Source organism: Battus philenor, unplaced genomic scaffold (genome assembly GCF_028537555.1).
Source record: "Battus philenor isolate CCGP_79_NKW_IND1 unplaced genomic scaffold, ilBatPhil1.0.hap1 SCAF_26, whole genome shotgun sequence".
In the NCBI taxonomy this organism is placed as follows: Eukaryota; Metazoa; Arthropoda; class Insecta; order Lepidoptera; family Papilionidae; genus Battus; species Battus philenor.
The window spans coordinates 5,593,112-5,607,202 of record NW_027181689.1 but is presented as its reverse complement, the minus strand read 5'-3'; the positions used below and the strand labels follow the sequence as shown (position 1 = coordinate 5,607,202).

Below are 14,091 nucleotides of genomic sequence, written 5' to 3'. Positions count from 1 at the left end.
ATAAATATAATAATGTATGCATTAATGATATACCGGGACCAATCCGCGGCTCTTTGAAGGATTATTTAAAGCTCTCTATATTATTTCAACACACCATGCCCATGTGAATCATTTTATTCAACTTACATTACATTTAAAACATTACTCAGAAACACAAATTTAATTACCCATCCGATCTGTATTAACTAATCAACATATGTATGTATTATTGAAAACCTATGGCCTATCTAATCATTTACCAAGTTTAAAGAATTATCAAGAGAACTAAAACATAGATTTTATATTTAATAATAATATTTATCACACATATATTGTGATTATATTTATTTTTGATAAATAAAAATTGTGTATGTGTGTAAATATTTCTTTATACTTTTTAAATTTAGAATGATGGCTCGGACTATCAAATAGCTTGGCCCAGTGGCGTACCTAGAACTTTTGCCGCCCGGGGCGATCTTCAGTTTGCGGCCCTTTCTATTATAAGTCAATCAAATAGGGTTTTAATAAATTAATAAATAAATAAATAATTAACACATACATAAATTATTAAGTTATTTAATCAATATTAATTAATACACAGAGTAAATTTTTTTAGACATATTTGTATGCACTCGTAAATATATTTATATAATATCTACTCTTCTAGCTTTCATACTAGAAAAATCGTGTGTAATGCTCTCAAAATTTATATTATTTGTAATTTCTTGTTCTATTGACAATATTGCAAGATTTTGTAGTCTTAATTGACTCAATTTTGAGAAGCTTCTTTCGCAACTAGCGACACTGATTGAAATTGTTAAAAAAATTCTTAACAAAATTACAATGTTGGGAACAGAATTTTCATTTATTATTCAAGAAAGAAAACAAATATGAAATGAATAAGTTGCTTTTTACAACTATAAGTAAATATAAAAAATGCCGCCCCGAGGTAAGTGCCGCCCGGTGCGGACCGCACCCACCGCCCCCCCCTAGTTACGCCACTGGCTTGGCCACACGTAAGCTATACATTTATCCCTTTAAAGTTTTTACATTTGTAACTAATCATCTTCTATAAACGAACATAAACCATTTAACTTATAATACATTCTAATTGATAACATTGTACCTTATGATTTTGCTTTGCAAGTTTGACAAGAACAAAAATATTTTCGACTGCTTGGAAAACTTGTTTTGCATTAAATATGATTAACTTATTAAGCCATTCACTATTGTATTTTAAGAAAAAGCTAGTTGTAGTATCTATAATTAAACATCATTCTTTATATTTTATTGATAATTTGAGCTCATGATCATGGGAAGCATTTGTTATAAATATTCGTAACAATGTGACACTGTTATAAATAATATTTCAGTTAATATTAAAGGTCTGTTATTACTAGAAATCGGATATTCAAACCTATATTACTTATATTTAAACTTTTGGCTTTTTATGAATTAAAATTTCGATTGGAGAAATTCCCGGGATTGATAAATTTAATATTTTCAATACAAAATTTTATGTTTATTTAATTACGTTATTTCATTCGTAGCTTTGTGATATTTTTTGATGGATGTAGACTTCCCAAATAGACTTCGCAAATAGAAACTTCGTAAATAGTTTCCCTTAATATCTCCTTTATTAATTTATTAGGACCGCCTCCATAACATTTTAACCAAACAATTACTAATAGGCAAATTGCTTATAAACAAAATATATCCATAATATATGTGTACTATTTGAGGTTTTTCCTCGCTTACAAATAATAAAAGCACATACAGTTATAGCAACAGAGTGTCAAAGAATTATCATGAAATTCGCCAATACGGTACAGGTATTGTAAAAAGGAATTTCAGATAAAACGAAAGCAAATCTCAAGCAGACAATAGAATATAAACTTAGATTGTTCAATGAAGGAGATAGTTTTGCAATTTCATAAAGTTTTCGAAAAGAAATCAAGTTGAATAGATGCTGTTCACTGCATAAGGTAATGCGCCCGTTGCGGCTTCCAACTCTTTTAAACTTCGCGCGGAATCGAACGCTCGCGGTAACTGCTTTCTGTATTCGGTTTTGTAGTAGTTTCATCGAGAGCGACTAGGCGCAGCAATAAAAAAAAACATATTAAATTTTATTTTAAATCTATTACGAACTCCGTTAAGACAAGTGAGGTTGACTCGACCTTATCTTTACGGAAATACTGTCAGCTTTCGACGTTCCTTCACCTTTTGATAAAAAAGAAGAAACATAGCTTTTACAAAAAATGAACGATGAATTGGATAACTCTAAACGTGAAGGTTCTTGTTAGTGTATCAGTTTAATTAGTTCTAATTACTAATAAAATTAATGTAGCGAGGCGAAACGCGAAGTCTAAGACATATCTGTAAACTGACAGTGGCGCCCTCTGTGTCATTGAAGGGATGCAGGATCATATTATAAGAGAGATTTTTAGAAAACATATTGATTTATAAAACTTATGTCTATGGATAATAGTATTTTATTTATTAATGGCCTTGTTAACTATTTCAATTTTAGTTATTGTTAATTTTAGTTGATTTTCCTTTTTTATCCTATTAACAAAATATATATAGAAGTGATTAATACTTAACGCTATATTACATTTTGAGTGTGGTAAACTTGTCAAAATTTTAAATATTGTATTATGATATGATTGTTATAATTTTGTAATAAGATCAGCAATAATAAGATTAAAATAATATTAAAACATACATTTACATTAAATTAATAAGACTTAACAAAAAAAGAAAAGTACAAACAGAAAATAAATTTTTCTTTAATGCTAAAAACGGCCGATAATATGCAACCTTTATGCATATTAATCTTAAAATGGTACAACAGTGTACACAGCCGTCTATCTACGTATATTTACCGAAGCGGTCTCGAAATCGTGACGTCTCACGACTTGAATAGAGCTAAGATAGGCTTTGTAAGACGAGGCGGTATCTCAGGTGTCTAATAGACCATCACTGTCTGTAATCAATGCCTCGCAACCTACCGTAGATCACGAGCTAGGCTAATAGTTTACGAACAATCACGTAAACTAACATGGTCAAATCAAATTATAATATCAATTAACACATTTAATTTAGATTAAATTAGTATTATTGATATTCGCACCTATTTTAATCGTCATCGTGTAATTAGATTAACGATTATGATATTTAGTTAACGATTACTAATTTGCTTGAACCTTAATAATGTTTGTACACGTTTCGTTTGCACCTGTTATAATATTCTAAATAATATAAAAAAATTTATTTAAAACTACAATTGTTATTTATTTTGACAGTTCTGCGGAAATTTCCGCGGCTTGAAGGAGCAGTGCGAAATTCGAGGTGAGCTTCGGTTTGGGCCACTGGAGTTGTACTGGGTTGGGTCGCTAAGGCGGAAACCACTGAAGTGACTAGGTTAAAGGGCTCCTAAAGGGGACTTCGGCTTGAGCTATAGTCGATAACATCTGTCTAGCATTCCGACGCAGCGGCGTCCGAGACGACCGATTTACTATCGCACGTCTTATATTATTACCACTTCGGAAAGCGTTAACCCGAGAAGATGAAGTGACGAAGTAAACTGCAACGCTTCTATTTAGAATGATCGGGGGTTGGCGACCTCTGTTATATATGAGTCGATCTCGTTTCTAACGAATCCGGTTGATTTGCGAAGTGCTGTAGTAATATTTACTCGTGGATATGCATTGTATAATGATAACATAGTGTAATTTGCAAGTGTTAGCTCAGTGGTAAAGTAATGAGACTTGCGATGGTAAGTCACGGGTTCTTATGTAATTCACACATTAGCATTAATTATCTAGGATTGTTGGAAAATTGGATTGTGAGCCACTGCTCACAATCCAGAGGATTTGCAGTGAGGCTTATCCGTTGCAGTGCGTCTAAGAATTGAAATGTATACGATAAATTGAAATTTTACGTAATTTCCAATTTTACTTTTTTAATAATCGTATTAATGTTATTACAATTTTAATGACGAAATTTTTGTAAGTTTTATCCACTTGATACCTCGCTTACGGAGCTGTATAAATAAAAAAATTACAATAAATGTAAGTATTTCTGTTACTTCTACAACAAATTGTAGGAATTACTTTATGTAAATTAATATTTATATAAAATTGTTGTGAAATTGTCGACGCTTTAGGTACAAATATTTCAAAAACCTTGTTTTATAATACATGTATAATGATATTAATCTTTATAAATTTTATAAGGATAACTTGTTACAAGTCATAGACTTAAAGGACATTAGATATCTATCTGCTGTATTAGTCACTTCCAGAACGATGTATAATTGCATATCCTTTAAGCTTGGGATGGAATAACATGAATTTTAAATGAGTAGGGTAATCTTGTTCAAAACCTTAGTTCCATAACATAAATTGATTTGTTAACAGCTTTTAACGCTGATAAAGAATGTTGATATTTGCTGGAAGTGCATTAAACAAGTCCAATAAACCAATTGAGTCATATTGAAATTTACTTTAAGACGTTGTTCAAGTAATTGTTGTTTTTTTATGGCCTCCGCTATAGGGACCCCTATCTATTGTGGGACAGGGACTTGGTTTTTATTTAATATTTTTCTCATATAATATTTTTATTGTCGCACTCTTCTTTCGTTCCTCATATGATATCCTATTCATTCCTTTAATTTCTTTCTTTCCCATTCATATTTATTTTTCCTTTTATTCGATACCGTTCTTTCTTCTCCTATATCAAATTTTTGGTCTATTCTAGGTATACATTTTTTTATGTATTATTTTATTTACTCATTTAATTAACTGCCTATTTTTAAACTTTTATTTAAAATCTTAATTTTAGCTCGACTCTTGTTTTTTTATCACGTTTCCCGCAATGGTTCTGCACATTTTTAGGAACGTTGGTTGGTCTTGCTTCCACGTCGCTGCTTAGCGAGGCAGTAATTGTTGTTATTATCAATGAAAAAAAGAAGGTTAATTAAATAAAAAAGTTAAAGAATTATTACAGTCACAATTGTTCAATCAGCCATGGGCTTGCTATCGGTAAGAAATCCTGAGTATGTTGGAATCAGATGAGGAGATCCGTACACGAATAAAAGCACTAGAATAAATAAATAGCCCAGAGAATTGATAAGTTACAGTGGTGCACTCTGCCACTAAAGCAAGCAGAATAAATGTCCGCTAGAACTCTTAACGTTCTGGACTTGAATTCACGAATCAGCAATCCCAATGTAGAACGGTCACTTTAAGGTCGACAGACGACTTTGTTAGGTCGTCGAAAGATGCTGGATGCTGACTGGTTCTACCTGGTTGGATTGGAAATCTAATGGGAGACCTATGTACAGCAGAGACGTCAAACGCCTTGTATCATGATGACGATATTATATTCTTCCCGTATTAAGATTGTTGAATTAATTAAAAGCTAATTAATAAAACACAAATTTAAAACAGTTTTTACCTTTGAGAATAAACAATGTTCAACGTAGATAAACCCTAAGTTATTTATTATTAAAGAGTCTTAACGTTCTAGCTTTCATACATCACTCATTTTAGCTACTATTTTAAAGCAAGTGTCTAGCCGTTTTTAACAGTTTGATACATAACATAGAGTCGGTATGTCTTGTAAAATCATATGAATGTGTTTCCTTTAGTAAGCAGAAATTAACATAAATGATAATAGTATAAAGCACAATTATGTAAAGTTTAACATCTCTGTAAATTCGTCCTTGTTCCGTCTTTACGCTATGAGTCATAGGAATTTTACCCAAGTTTGTTTATATTAAACTGATAATACATTTGATACGGTATGAAGTTACGTGTATAAGAATGTGCAAATTAAATACATTATGAAATATATTTGTTTACTTAATTTTATTATTATTTATAATTACAAAATATAATATAAATACATCTATGAAAATTAGGTGCAATATTTGGACACCTAGTAACACCGCCTCCATAGCTCAGGGGTTAGAGCACTGGTCTTGTAAACCAGGGGTCGAGAGTTCAAATCTCTCTGGGGGCAGAAAACGTACGTGGATAAGTTTTTTTGTTGGATGAAAATATTGGATTTTTATTTTCTAAAAATAGTAGAGTCAAATTTAAATAGGGGCCATTTAACAAAAATGGTAAAAATACAAAATGCTTCGAATTATAATTTTTATGGTTTCGAAATTCTTCATCTCCATATGTTTATTATACAAATAAGTTTCTGTTGTAGGTTTAACAATTTCACAATGGCCGCTATTTTATAATTATGGTAATGAATTTTAAAGACAACATTTTTTAAATAAAAATGTAACTTCTCCCCGGCGGGGAATCGAACCCCGGTCTCCCGCGTGACAGGCGGGGATACTTACCACTATACTACCGAGGACTTGCTATAAACTTTATATTTTAAGTAGATATCCTTTTACTCATATGTATTAAGTAAATAAAATAAAAAAAAAAATCAAATATTTTATGCGTTAATCGAAATTACGGGTATTGGAATCTATTTTATCTGTTTCATAAGATGAGTCACTAGTCTTCCGACTTTTCACTGTCGAAATTAAATTGGCCTGACGCATTGTTATAGCAAAAATATTTATTTATCGTGTCAAATTGTATTAATTCAATGTGTTACATTTTATTGTAATAAATATAATGAAACATTTGAAACTGTTATTGCCTTATGCTACGTGATTTTAGGTGTTTAGACTTTGAATATTTGGTTGAACGGGACAAGTATTTTAAACCATATAGCGGTTAGTATGGAAAAATAAAATGTGGTGGTTTTTATTACTTTTATGACAGTTTTATTTAATCAACTAATCTTATAAAATTATAAAAAGTATGAAAAACTAACGAACTTAATTTATTTAGGATTTCCAGAGTTTATGTTGAAACATATTTGACAATCCTTACTTTGAATAGATTTATTGTTGATTTATTTTGCATTTTATACGATAGACCGCAATGAAATTTAAAGGACTAGTCTAATGTCGGTTAAGAAAACACGTTTTATATTTCTATTGATAACTGGCCGTTACAACATCGCGTGGAATTTACGAATAACTTTTCTACTTCACGCACTAAAGGTTATCTTTGAAGTTAATGGGTTCCGTATAATTATACAATACAAAAGATAGTGACAACTACCACAGACATTTATTTGGTAATATTTAGACGTATTTCTAACGGTATGGTCAATGGACTTCGATATGGTCGTTGACGGGTTACATAAAACCTTTTTTCTTTTAAGTAGAATGTCGTTCAAATTTAAACTAAACATTTTTTTAATGTACATACAAAAGAATACATCTCTTATTGGCGTCAAGGTAAGTCTACCGCCTGCTTGGACAATAAATGTCTCAGATCTGAAAACAGGCAAAAGAAACCCGTCTTATTGTAAATCTATGGAAGTAATCTTTATGTTTTATGGGCGGGCTTTGTCCAGCTGTGGACGACTTATGTCTAAAATGATGATGAAAATGATAAAAAGGGACGTCTCATTAGCCTCAAAATGCCTTTTTTATCTATAGACCATGTTTTTAACATTTTCATTGATCGATAAGGCCCATTTGTGGGTTGTCTTCATGATTCCATGCAGCTTCAATTCACGTCCAAAAACACTCTTCTTGGTTTTAGGCTGCTTCTGGTGACTATTGTTTTACATTAATGTATACTACTGTGATCAAATAGTAGGGTGAAATTGTACATTTAAAACTCCCCGGCATTAGACAGGCAGGTAAATTGTTTCCAAGATTGGTAGTACTGTCTATAACATTTGCCAAGTTTTTGCCAAGTTTCTTTTTGTCAAAACGTTAAATTTTCTCCGAGATATAGACCTTTTTGACAAACGCTTAAATTTTGGGCAAATTGAAGTTTTTGGAAAAAAAGGCATCTAAAACTCGACTTATATTGTTCTGCAACCACAGTATTCGCCTGATTTGGCTCCGTCCGACTTCTTCTTCAGAAAACTCAAAAGGTCATTTTTAAAACGCCGTATTGATCCGATTCAGGAGATAAAACCGAGTCGAAGAAGACCTTGAAGGTAATACCGGGAGAAGACTATCGGGACTGTTTCAAGGACTGGAAAAAGCGTCGACAAAAGTGCCTTTTATCGGACGGAGATTGCTTTGAAGCCGATGAAATTGATTTAGAATAGAATTTGAGAATAAATAAAGAATTAACATTTTATGAACAATATTACCCTACTTTTTGATCACAGTATTTTAGTCGATTACCTTATAACATGGGTACCCAACCTTTTATGGATTGTCGCACTCTCTGGAAGAAAAATATTTATATAGCTAGTTTTTACAAAATATCCGTCTGTTCGTACCAACACAGATCTTAATTCGCTGACAGATAAGAATTATACGCAATGATCTCAAAAGTAAGTCGCCTGGTGTCGATATCTTTTATACATCGCTGTGCAGGTTTCAAAAAGAAGTGTTTGCTTGATAAAGTTAGACAGTGAAATTATTTTGGTTTTCTTTTGTAATACATATGTATTAAAGTATATAAAGTCATTAGAACTACTTGCTTTGTTTTATTTTTTTGTTGTTGTATAACTTTTTTAAATAGAGAAATTTAAAATGTTTTGTGAATGTTGTACACCTTTACATATATAAACAGTTGCAATAGAAATGTTTTTAATGTGTTGTCGTAATTATTTTAACACGCGTATTTCTGGTGTACTTTTCATAAATAAAAAATAAAACGTTTTATAGTGAGATAAACTGTTCATTCATTATCCTATTAGTTCTAGTAGTTCACCACTAGGAAACCATTGATGACCAGTGTTCGATGCAGTAAAACACCCATCGGCGTAGTAAGCAAAATACATAGTGTAAATATATTTTATTTGTATACGCTTATATAAAATTTTATTCTATATTGTCTTTCAGATTTATGGTAAGGAAGATACAACTGCAGGGAGGTATTGCAATTCCGTTCTTACGTCCTAATTAAATGAATAGAAAGCCGCTTTGATTCACCGCCGCAAACGTTTCTATCGAGATACAGTTCACTTAATTGACTGTGACAGCTTGATTTACTGAATTGTGATATCCGTGTTGTTTTACCATAAACGGTATTTCCTGTAGGGACGATTTATAAAGCTATTATTCTTATGGATTTACAGAGTATAGGAACGTCGACGGAGCCGTTTGTGGGTCGAACTTAGGATTCTAGACCTTAAAGTCTTTTAGCGCTGTATACATAGAAGCATTCAATCGATTGGGCAGTCTCAACGCATCAGAGGTGTAAAATCTGAAGATAAGAAGACATTAATTTGCACTAAATACGAAGTACTTACTTATAAAATAAACAAAACAGAAACAAGAAAAATAATTGATTAAAAATCCCAATATTTATATTCAAGTATGCAATACACTTGCACTTTTGTATCGTCGATTATTTTAACGTTATAAGTTTATACTTAGCTTTATAGCTACCACCGGCTCGGAATGATTTGATTTGCTGAAAAGAGCCGGCAAGTAACTCAATAATTACTCTTGTTAAATAAAATTTTATTATATAACTAATTTCGATGCGTACATTAAAATATCATCCATGTAAATCAGTCAACAAACCAAGTTCCACGCCTTTCATCAATCGAAAACTCTTAAATGTTAAGCTAAGATTTGTTTAAAAATACTTGTAAATTTAGTTTCAAAACTTAGAAAAGGAAGGGCTAAGATATCTTGTGGAACTTTATCATATATGAGTACACTCAGACCCATGATGGATTTGTTAACTTTATGAAAGCTAAATGTAGGCGTTACGAGCTTATTTTTATTTTTTGCATTTATCATGTATATATCATTTTCTGTATCAAAGTATTAAAAACTAATGCTAGGAATAGGCCTCCTAAGATATCTGTGGGGGGATATACCATAATCGCCACGCGCCTAATAGCGGGTTGCCGATCGCAGTATGGTATTATGGTACACTGCTGCCCATCCTCTAGAAACTTGTTTGTGGGCACTGGAATCCTGTATAATTCATGTACAGTGTGAATTATTTAAGATTGAACCTGCGACCTATGAGTTACCACTGCTAATTCAATCATATTGTGGCCGGCGACACGTGAATGTAATGTGGGTGAACGCTGGGAGAATGATAGAAAATATGAAGGATTAGAGAGGGGAGGAAGAGAGAAATTATAAAGGATGTCCCAAAAATAATACCGGGAAAAAAGTATAAAAAAATCTAACCTTACTCCCACTGCAGAAATCGTTAGAGCTGGGAAAAGTATTGATGAAAGAAACTCTAGCAACGCTTCTATTTATAGTAATTGAGAGTTGTCGTCCCCCGTAGTACACGATCAGACGTCGCTTGTTCTTCATTAGCTACGAATTGTTTTATATTATATTTATCTTATTGTCGTGAATGGCACGACTTTTGGAGGTGCCTGGGGAGATTCTTTTGTAGGTTACGATTCCATGCAATTTTGAGTGTGTGACGGCAGTGACTCTGCCAAGATGTGTGCAGTAGCCCGTTTTATGATCTGGACTATCATAATATTATATATTAAGTTGTTGATAAATGGAGTTTAGTTAAATAACAGAAAATGATAAAAGTTATACAATATAAACAATATTAGAAACAGCTCGTTGCGGTTGTGGACACATCAAGTTCCTTATTATTCAGTAAATAATGCACTCTTCATGTAATGTATGCGAGATAAACGGCTATAGCTACAAATTTTTGTTAAAATTTGTTATTATGATACGTGAATACTGTTTGTGAGGTAATGCTGTGTATTTTATTCTTCTTCAAGAGGGGGGTTGAACTGATGCTAGATAAAATTTCTCTGCTTCTTTACTTAGTAGCGACAGTTAGAATAACGCATTTATATAATGTTAGTTCTTTTTATTAGGTGAAATTGCAACCTTCTTCGAGGCTTCCTTTTTTGTCTTATGTGTGGTTTCTGCATTATAATTCGGCCGTACAAGAAGACTTTCCTCCACAGTGTCAAAGACGTCGCATTCGCAGTGCTATGTCGCTAATTTGAATATTTACAATGCATGAATACGACGTAAGTATTTATATTCTATTCGCATTAACAAATGTTATTTACCCTTGTTAACCTTAACCAGCATTTATATATTGTAAACATGCACAACTTCTGCAAAAATCGTGAATTCACATTACAATGATAATTTTATCAAGAATAAAGTCAAAATTAAATTTGTAAAATAATAATATGAAATAAAATGATAATTAAAATCAATGTCAAAGATAAAAAGGACTAGTATAAAAATTAAAATTACCATTACGATTACTTGCGGAGGTTGGAGCAGAGTGATATATCATAATTTTACTCTATTCCTCTCCTTCTGCAACTCCTTTACTCCGTAGAAGTCTAGCTGGCTTCAGAGCGGCTGTTCTTCTTAGCTTAATCGTGTGTCACCAGACCGAGGCTACTTCTTCAACAAGGCGGGAATTAATAGGTTATTCTTTCATATGGGACATACGGACTCTACGGGCGTCGAGTTAATCTATAAGATTAAAAAAATTTCTTTCAAACATGTTTGTATTATAGTACGTATACAGTTAATTATTATCAAGTAATTTGGTGAGCGAGTTTATCATTTTAATACTTTTATTGTTAATTTATATTGCTTATTCATACAATTTAATTTATGTAATATAATTATAACAAAAGCTTCAAGTCCTCGGTAGTATAGTGGTAAGTATCCCCGCCTGTCACGCGGGAGACCGGGGTTCGATTCCCCGCCGGGGAGAACTTTTTTAGCATTAAGAAATATGTCGTAAGCTACTCTTGAATAATTTATTATACAAATAATGAAATCGTTTTCATACGGTTTCATAATCGAAAATTATATAAGCACGTAGAAGATAGGGATCTTTTGTGTATAAAATAGAATATGGAAAAAAATTTTGGTTGTTCATATATAAGGGCACAGGAATTTATTTAAAAAAAATTTCAACCGTGTTAACAAAAAAAATAAGTTTAAATTTAACTACAGTTCGTGAACGTGACATTTGATTACAGTAAATAAAAAAATATAAATTTTAAAGACGTTTTATTTTAGTAAAAGCTATCTTTCTTTGTACTAAATTATATGTTATTTTGGTAATAATTCTGTTCTCTATAAATATAAATATCGCTTGCCCCCAGAGAGATTTGAACTCTCGACCCCTGGTTTACAAGACCAGTGCTCTAACCCCTGAGCTATGGAGGCTGTGAAAACAGCCTTAAATTTTATATTTTTGATTTAAGTGGAATGTTTTCTGCATTACATTGTTTCTGTTGAAGTGGTTGTTACTTGCAAGGAAGGCTTTTGCAGCTTTATCGGAATTGAGTTGGTGGGAGAGTGTATACTGCGCATACTCAACTTTATGGAGAAAGGACGAGATATCATTGATTTGGACTACAACCCTATGATGTTCCTTCTTCGTCGTTGAGTGGTTGGGTCACTAGAGTGTACTCACACACACCCGCAAAAATGCTATCCACATAGACCTGTCTCGAGGAAGTTAAATCTATGTAATGATGAAGGAGACGAAGTTCCCCTTTGTCCACGATAGCTGCGCCGCAACTCAGCGCACTATATCCACTGGCATCCACCCTTCTTTCAAGGATTTACTTGCCGGAAATGTCGAGCCGCTGTCTGGTCGGGTCAACCGTACTTTACGGGTCGGCTTGACTTTCCCGGGGGTCACTATGCTACGGCTTTTTAAAAAACTTCCCTAGTTTAATTTGTACCTTACGATTTGAAACTTTTAAACTCTTAAACCTTTGAATATAGTGAATATTGTTATTTATTAAAATTATCTTTGTATAATTTATTTGAATTAGGTGTTAACCTAATCTGCAAATTATTGTTATATTCATACGTTTCTTATCTTCATTTCGATGATCTGAACAAGGTCATCTTGTTCTTGTTCACTTTTCTATGTTACGCCTTACGGCCCCAGCGACCACCTGTTCTGTGCTATATACTTATTGCTATTTCAACTTACCCAGGACTATATTAATTATTTCTGTTTTTCTACGGATCTCTATAATTCTAATTCGACCTTGTACAGAATACCGCGAAGAAAAAAATGTGAGTTGCTAATGAGGCTCAGAATGGGAGACTTTTCAACGTCGTAACTGATAATACAAATTGCACGAAGATTTTGCCTTTGACCTAGATATTTATAAAATTATTTTATTATTAATTATTAAGCGGAATTTACAAAATAAAAAAGTTTAAAATAGAAAACTTAAGAACGACGTTAGAGACATCACTTTTAACTTTTTTATTTTGATTTTAGTAAATTTTAAGTTTATTTTTAATAAACTGGGTTACTGTCAAAATATTCACCAGAGTGAATCGACCGATTTACAGGATATTACACCAATTTATTATTATGGACATGCCTCTGTGATTCTGGATTTGCAAAATAGAATCCCGGAAACTCGCAGTAATTAAGGTGAGAAGTGGCCGCTATTATTGCTCGGGGTACTCCATATATCAATCCGTTGTGAAAGTTTAAAAATTCGCCGGCGTTTGGAGTAAAAATGCGGAAATGACATGAATATTAAGTCACCGGAATTATAAAAAAATCTCGCCTTCTATTCCGATCACCGACGGTGTCATCAGTATGTTGAATTTTAGAAATTAAATTACATATATGACAGTCTATTAGTGATTTATTAAAACTAAATAGATATGCTCTGTGTTTGATAAGATAGATCTGAAACTTTTATGAACCTATTGAAAGTAAGACTAAGTGTGGATGACGAAATACAGTCGTTAAACGATGAGGAAATCTGAAGACTTAGTAAACGTACAAAAAAACCACATAACGCGCGCATTGGCAACTTGAAATGGCAGTCGGCAGGCCAGGTAGCGCGGAGAGCAGATAGCTACAGGGACCTTAAGGTTTTGGGGTGGAAAACACGGACTGGCAGCATACAACGCTTATCCACAAGGTGGACAGAAGTTCTTGTTAGGGTCGTCGGATGACGCGGGATGTCCTGTTAGAAATCTATGGGGTAGGCTTTGGTCTGAACCTAGTCTAGTAGTCGATGTCATACGGCAGAAATGACGAAAATGATGATTGAAAGTAATCCAGAAGTTAAGTATTGTAACAGACACGGGCC

The 14,091-nt window shown here is 32.7% G+C and overlaps 4 non-coding genes across 4 annotated transcripts; 2 read left to right on the top strand and 2 right to left on the bottom strand.

Moving 5' to 3' along the window:
- The first annotated feature begins 5,933 nt into the window (after nucleotides 1-5,933).
- Nucleotides 5,934-6,006, top strand: TRNAT-UGU (transfer RNA threonine (anticodon UGU)). The gene has a single exon. It is a non-coding gene; the product is annotated as a tRNA-Thr (tRNA).
- A 279-nt stretch (nucleotides 6,007-6,285) lies between these two features.
- TRNAD-GUC (transfer RNA aspartic acid (anticodon GUC)) lies at nucleotides 6,286-6,357 on the bottom strand. Its single transcript has one exon. It is a non-coding gene; the product is annotated as a tRNA-Asp (tRNA).
- Nucleotides 6,358-11,647: 5,290 nt separating this feature from the next.
- On the top strand, nucleotides 11,648-11,719 carry TRNAD-GUC (transfer RNA aspartic acid (anticodon GUC)). Its single transcript has one exon. It is a non-coding gene; the product is annotated as a tRNA-Asp (tRNA).
- A 389-nt stretch (nucleotides 11,720-12,108) lies between these two features.
- Nucleotides 12,109-12,181, bottom strand: TRNAT-UGU (transfer RNA threonine (anticodon UGU)). Its single transcript has one exon. It is a non-coding gene; the product is annotated as a tRNA-Thr (tRNA).
- Nucleotides 12,182-14,091: the final 1,910 nt, after the last annotated feature.